The 6,315-nt window shown below is 46.0% G+C and overlaps 1 protein-coding gene across 2 annotated transcripts in view; it reads left to right on the top strand.

The window, feature by feature from the left end:
- The window catches only part of LOC101767319 (pentatricopeptide repeat-containing protein At3g61520, mitochondrial), a 5,503-nt gene extending 2,493 nt beyond the window's left edge, over positions 1–3,010 (top strand). The window contains exons 2-4 of one of the 2 annotated variants that reach the window (XM_022825701.1): positions 752–968; positions 2,135–2,502; positions 2,612–3,010. The gene's annotated coding sequence lies outside the window, so the exon portion shown is untranslated. Of the gene's footprint in view, positions 1–751; positions 977–2,134; positions 2,503–2,611 lie in introns of both variants that reach the window. The other variant, XM_004965079.3, reaches the window with a different exon arrangement.
- The last annotated feature ends 3,305 nt before the right edge of the window (positions 3,011–6,315 follow it).

Below are 6,315 nucleotides of genomic sequence, written 5' to 3'. Positions count from 1 at the left end.
GATCAAGTTAGGCAGCGAGCGATTGCGGCCATTAATGCCCTTCTGGGATGAACTGTAAAAGTGCTGGCGCATCTGTAAAACATTAAAGTTTTCGACCGTTTGACGTATGAATCCAATTCTGCTCCGTCCTTTGTGGCGGCCTTTACATTTATTACTCCATTTACTCCGACGAGACTCATCCCCCCCCCCCCCCTCCAAAAAAAAAAACCTTCTTATATGAATGCGCCATGATTGATTTTAAACTCTCATTGATAGAATCTTCACACACAACTCTCTTGGCAATTGTAAAAAATATGTATTCGTAGGATGCATGGAAGAATCCAGTAGTAGAGTGTAAAAGAATAAAGTGTTAATGTTCTCTTAGATGAGAACTGATATAGTGATATTGGAACACTGCCATTATCAGCTAGTTTTATCTGTCATGGTACTCTGCTGTGTTATCACAGAAACTACATATTCAACAATTATCTGACTCTCATCTGGAAAAAAATGTTTGCCTGAGTTCTCTGATCATGGAAAGGACCTTTTAAATGTGGATTTAAGGATTCTTAGCTTGAGACATGTACCAGCTTCAGTATTTTGATTGTTAACAGTGTCTGCTGTCTACAATAGCTTTGTCAAGGTTGCTATTGGCATCTTCTGCGTATGTTAAATTATTTGCTTTGTATTATTGATTTTAATTACCCGCCAAAATATCACTGCCAATCTCCTCTATTGTAAAGAAAGATAAAAAAGGGCCTAACTATTGCAGGATTACACACGTATTGGTCAAGATGGATATACTATTTTGAGTACTTCCCAGTTGGAGAAATGCTGTTCTATTCACCATACCTCAGCCTCATCGTTCTTGCCAATTTCTGTGGTTGGCTTGAGCATCAAACTTCAGTGTCCATATTGGAGAGAAGGGCTCCACGATTACTTGATTACAGTCCTAGAGATGTGCTGCATCCATGCTCCATCACAGAAAGGTAAATAAGTAAGTATCAATTCACTTGCGCTTGTTAGTTTTGAGATTACATAGGCAAGTATCTCTGTAAACAAGTAACTTGTCAAGTAGTGGTGTATCTTTGAATTAGTGCCTGTATTAGCAAAACTTATGTGCATACCACCAAGCAGAACCCAGAAGTTCTGAACGGTTATGATTTAAGCTCGAATTGGTGTTAGGTCCACTTTAAGAAATTTTAAAGAGTATGTGCTGTACAATTATGAAAACTGAAGTAGGCGAGTAATAGAGGAGATCCATATCATTCTATCACAAGACCTTTCAATGGCTGTGCTCTTTTCCAAGCATTTACTTCAGGTACAAGTAATGCACTTTTTAGAATGTGAAGTACTGTAAGCAAATTCTTACGTGGACTATTATTATTCTGTCTTAGCCATGCGAGTGTCAACAACCTTAATAGCCTCATAGCTATTGCGAGTCTTTCTTCCACAAATCTCTCCTAAAAGAGTTACACCTCTACCTTCATGTAGTAGTATATAACACACACTCTCTCTCTCTCTCTATATGTGTGTGTGTGTGTGATTAAATTCTGCAATCTTATGTTCAAAAGTTGCAAAGGCTAGAGTAACAATCAGTGATCACATTTTCTGAAGGATCAACAAAATGAAAACCCCAGCACCAGATGTAAAAGTTCAAACCAGAGCAAAAATCGAATGTGAATTGGACCCATAGTGATGCTGGCAGTGGTACACATTTTGTCAGTTGATGACATGTGTGCTGACTTGTTCCTGCCAGTTGTTTCTTCTACTGCTGGGAAGACATGAGCTGTAGTAGTGCATCAAGCGTAGAAGTCAGCGCAAACCAAGTTGGCATGGGTGATCTGTTGTTGTGGCTGGTGTGAGAAATCTTGTTTCTTGCCTCCGGTAATGTTGATGATCTTGATGCATGTTGCTAGTAAGCAGAGCTGCCTAAGAAAAATGAGGTAGGAGAGAGAATAACAGAGACAAGACGTTGAGCGCATCAGTCGCAATTTTGCAGACCTCTTCACCCTGTGCAGATTACTAGGTTAGGTATTAATGAGCATATTCTGGAGTACCGCGTGAATTGTACCGACGGTGTGTTTAATCACTGAGTTTAGATTCAAAACAACGATGAAGTTGTGCTTACTTTTCTGCATTGCCTGTCGTGCAGGGAGTTGGGCAGCTGGCAAATTGACAATCAAGGCACCCTTCCTACAGTCCGTCCACCCGGTGCTGAAGCCTGAATTTCTCTGATATCTACAGTCCACCGGGGCAAGCATTTTCTCGGAACCTTGTGCTTCCGCTTGGGACGAGGGTGTTATAATGTTGACCCTGACGACGGGAATCGCCGTGCAGCGCTCGCAACACGGGCTCTCGGAGGCAGGAGCAGGACAGAGAGAGCCGTACAAGTCACAGCCTTGCATGCGTCTCTTTTTTGAAGTGGTCGTAGGTTGTGTTGCCTAACATGCATGCTGTTGCTGGCTGCCGGTACCTGGTCAAATCTCGGGCACCGGCATAGGGCAAATCTTCAAGTTGCAGGTGCTGTGATTCTTGTCTGTAGCTCCGTAGAGAAAGCTGACTAATTGAGACACTCAGCTACAGTGCTGACCTTGAACTGAAGATCGACGCGTGTTTACGTTCCGTGCAGGGAGGTCAGCTGGAACAGTGACGGACGAGCCGCCTCACCCTGGACTGCTACAGTTTACTCGATCGGGTGATTTCTCCGAAGTCGGAACGGAATGCTTCATCATATCTGGACGACGGGGCAGGGCGGCGGCCAGGGAAGGGAGCAGCCCATGATGCCTGCGTGCCTGCCTACAACCAACGACAGCTCCACGTCTCCGTCGCCAGGCCAAGCCGTGCAGCACGCGCGACGACGACGAGACGAAACTCGCGGCACATGACGTAGGTAGGTGGTAGAAGCGGTCGTAGCGCTTGACCCAGCGGGATGATCAAATCTCGTGCACCGGCACGAGGAAAACGCCACATGATCTGACAGACGCCAATGTAGCTAGTGGTTGAAGAATATAATTGTTGTTTGCGTCTTTGCGACAGCATGTGTACTCGGTGCATACCGGTAGCTAGCGATGATACAGCTAGTTCAGGAATTGAACTCGACCTTCAGGTACCGTCCTGCCCTGGAACACTGGTAACGCAGTTCAAAGTTTGTCTCAAACAAGTTAGTAGTAGCTGCTCAGTACACGGAAGATACTGTGGAAAGGAAGATGAAGCCGGCCGAAACAAACTTTTGGCCAGCCTTTGCGAGCGCTTTCTCGGAAATCAGCTGTGCAGGTTTTGACTTGGATTAAACAACAGCCCAAGGTGAAAATTCTGACCCAAGGACGACGACGATGGAGAGCGAGCGAGCGTGCGGGCTTCGGCTGCTGCTGAACGCCATGCAAGCAAAGCAATGATGCAAGAATTCCAAGTTTCTGACCGCCGTCTGAACGAAGAGGAGGACCCGACAAGTAGCTAGCCCGCATTAGTCCATGACAAATTGTTGGAACCGTTCCGCTGACCCAAGAAGTCAAACTAGATCCCCTCCCAAACCGGAACCTGCCTTGGCCCACAAGGCGATTTTCCTGGTCAAACTCTAACCACCTTCCCTCTCCATACAGAAAAAAATTAGTAAAAGAAAAAACAAACATTTCTCCCTCTCTGCCTAGCAGCCAATCCTTAAGAAAAATGGAGCTGAAGAAGTAGCTAGCCTTTCTGCCACGGCAACGTTGGCCCAATTAATCGGCCTTCTTGGCTTGAAGCCGGCTGCTAGCTCAGCTCATTGCCATGTCACCTACGCATGGGTCAACACGGCAGGCTCCGGCGTTTGACGTTCTCGCCGCCGTGCGGCCCCGCCCACTGGCCGCGAAAAGGTATGATCCGTACGCTGCGGTGCCATTAATTCCACTGCTGCTACCAGACAGGCACACATGCAGATCGATGCATGCCACGTTAATCCGAAGCACCCGCCACACGGTGCGCGCCGGTGCAACGCTGAGGCGGCTAGCATGTATGGTCGGTCGGGCGCGCGCCGCCCGTCTCGCGCGGCGACTCTTCCGACGAACGCGCTCGCGAAACCAAGTCGCCGCACGGCACCCGCGCGCCATGCAATGCAACTTCCTCCCCCCGAGAAATCGCAACGCCTTCTCGCTCTATATAAACGCGCGACCCGTTCGCTGTCGAGTTAGCTTCACCTACGCGAACTCATTCTGATACAAAGATTGTTTGCTAGTACAAGAAAGAGCTAGAAGAGGGGAGAAGGGAGTCGAGGTCGTCGGCGTCAGCCATGGCCGTGGCCAGGAGGAGGATGGGGCGTGTTCTACCGGTGATAGTGGCGTTGGTGCTGCTCCTGGCGGTGCTCGGCGTGGAGGCGCGACCTCTTGGCGGCGACGGCAGCTGGGCGGTCACCGGAGCCGGGGGGCCGCTGCCGGACGGCGGCGTGTTCTTTGTCGAGACGCTCCGGCGGCTGTACCTGCAGCAGCTGGGAGGGCCGGGGGCGTCGTGCGAGACCAACAGCCCCAACAACGGCTGCCCGCCATAGGATAGTCACCGACGACGACGGCGGCGGCGCCGCACGCATCTGGGCCGGCCGTGCGGCAGCGTCTCCAGCGCGTGCTCTCGCTTCGCAGGGTTCTGGTGATCTCTCGTTTCGTGCCGATCGAGCTGTGCGTGGAGGATCGTGTCCAGAGATGCGATCGTGGACAAGGAGAGGCAGGCATGGAGCTCTCGACGCCTCGATCCAATGGTCGCCCACGCTCGCTACAGTTTTTCCGTTGCTAATCGATGGTTGATTCGTTGATTGATTGGTTGATTTCTTATTAACTTTTTGCCCACGTACGTTTGGAGTACTGATGGTGGGTGCCAATTTGTACAGAAAACATATATATGCGCATGCTAGAATGTGCAAACAGAAATGTAAATGTGTTTCTTACTTGCTTTTTTAATGAATAATATGGAAGGATTTTGCTTCTTTTTGCAAAAGAGAGATGATATCTGCTTTTATTGAAAGCGTACATTTTTGCCACAGTACAGAAGGCTGGGGAAACAAACTTAGAGAATACAGATCCAAAAGAAGATGGAAGATTGAACTCCTAGCCAAAAGAAATACAAACCAAGCTCCTAAATTTCACCGGAAAGGATTTTACTAGACATATATAATTAATTAAAATTTAATATATAAATAATCAAAACATGAATACGTGGAGGACAATCTCATCATTCTCGCCGTGTCCACTATGTCATCACCATCTGATTGTTGCGCCAATTTCATAGCGAGAAGACCCGCATTTTTTTTTGCGGGTTCAGTTAGCTTGAGATCGGATTAGGTTATTGGTCTTTAAGGTAGGGGATGGAAGCGATGCCTCCATGAAGAGAGCTGTAGGGATAGCCCTCCTAGCCCCTATCCTAGATCCATCCCTAACTCGTTGAGAGTTGTGAGGGAGTCTACTAGATCATCTCCAGATTTACAATGTTGTGTGTGGCAAGATAATTGTTAGGTTTATTTACACATCAAAAATTAATGTTAGAAGAGCACATTGTATATGGTGAAAACATAATTTATTACCCACCCGGTTAATTGTTTTGGTTGCTAAGTCAAAAGGCCATGGCTTGGTTGGTGTAGCAGCTCTTAGTATTGACCTAGGTCTAAGGTCATGTTTGTTCGTCTTAAAGCTGTAAACTCACAGTTACACTGGTCACTGGACAACGGTGGACTACTGTAAACTTTGACAACTGGTATTAGAGCTTCAGGGTATGAAAACCTCGAACATTTATAGAACTATACGTTTTTGGTGTGTGTTGTTTCTGTGTTTTTTTTGGGGGTGGGAGGGGTGGAAACATGTACATGATCACATGGTTGTGTGTGACATGGTAGATTGTTAGATTTAGCCCAAAAAATTTACAAGTTAATGTTTTTCATAGCTCAAGAACCTTTTATTACCAATTTCTTAGCATTCCTTTACATGTAAATGTTTTTCATAGCTCAAGAAGTTTTCATTGCCTTATTTTGATATCCCAGCTACTTGAAAATACAAATAAATCTAAATTATTCATCTCTCATCCAAGATCTTTATCTAAAAACTTGCACGACTGAGTCTAGTGTTGTCTATATGCCAATACGTTTGGGATGGTATATCAGTTTGACTTCACAATTTTAAAGTTGGGCACAATAATTAAGGAGTAGATAAAATGCTGACATTTTCTTCAATTTATATTTAATTACTGTCCATGCATGGGAAAAGAAGTTAGTTAACGATGCGTCTAAGGAAGGATAGTAGTACAGTACTAGAGAAATAGACAAGTGTTGCTTAGGCATGTACAGACAGTTTGACAACAATCGTCTATTAATTTTAAAAT

This window comes from Setaria italica, chromosome IV (genome assembly GCF_000263155.2).
Source record: "Setaria italica strain Yugu1 chromosome IV, Setaria_italica_v2.0, whole genome shotgun sequence".
In the NCBI taxonomy this organism is placed as follows: Eukaryota; Viridiplantae; Streptophyta; class Magnoliopsida; order Poales; family Poaceae; genus Setaria; species Setaria italica.
Note: the sequence above shows the minus strand (reverse complement) of the source record. Positions and strands in the feature narration are given on the sequence as shown.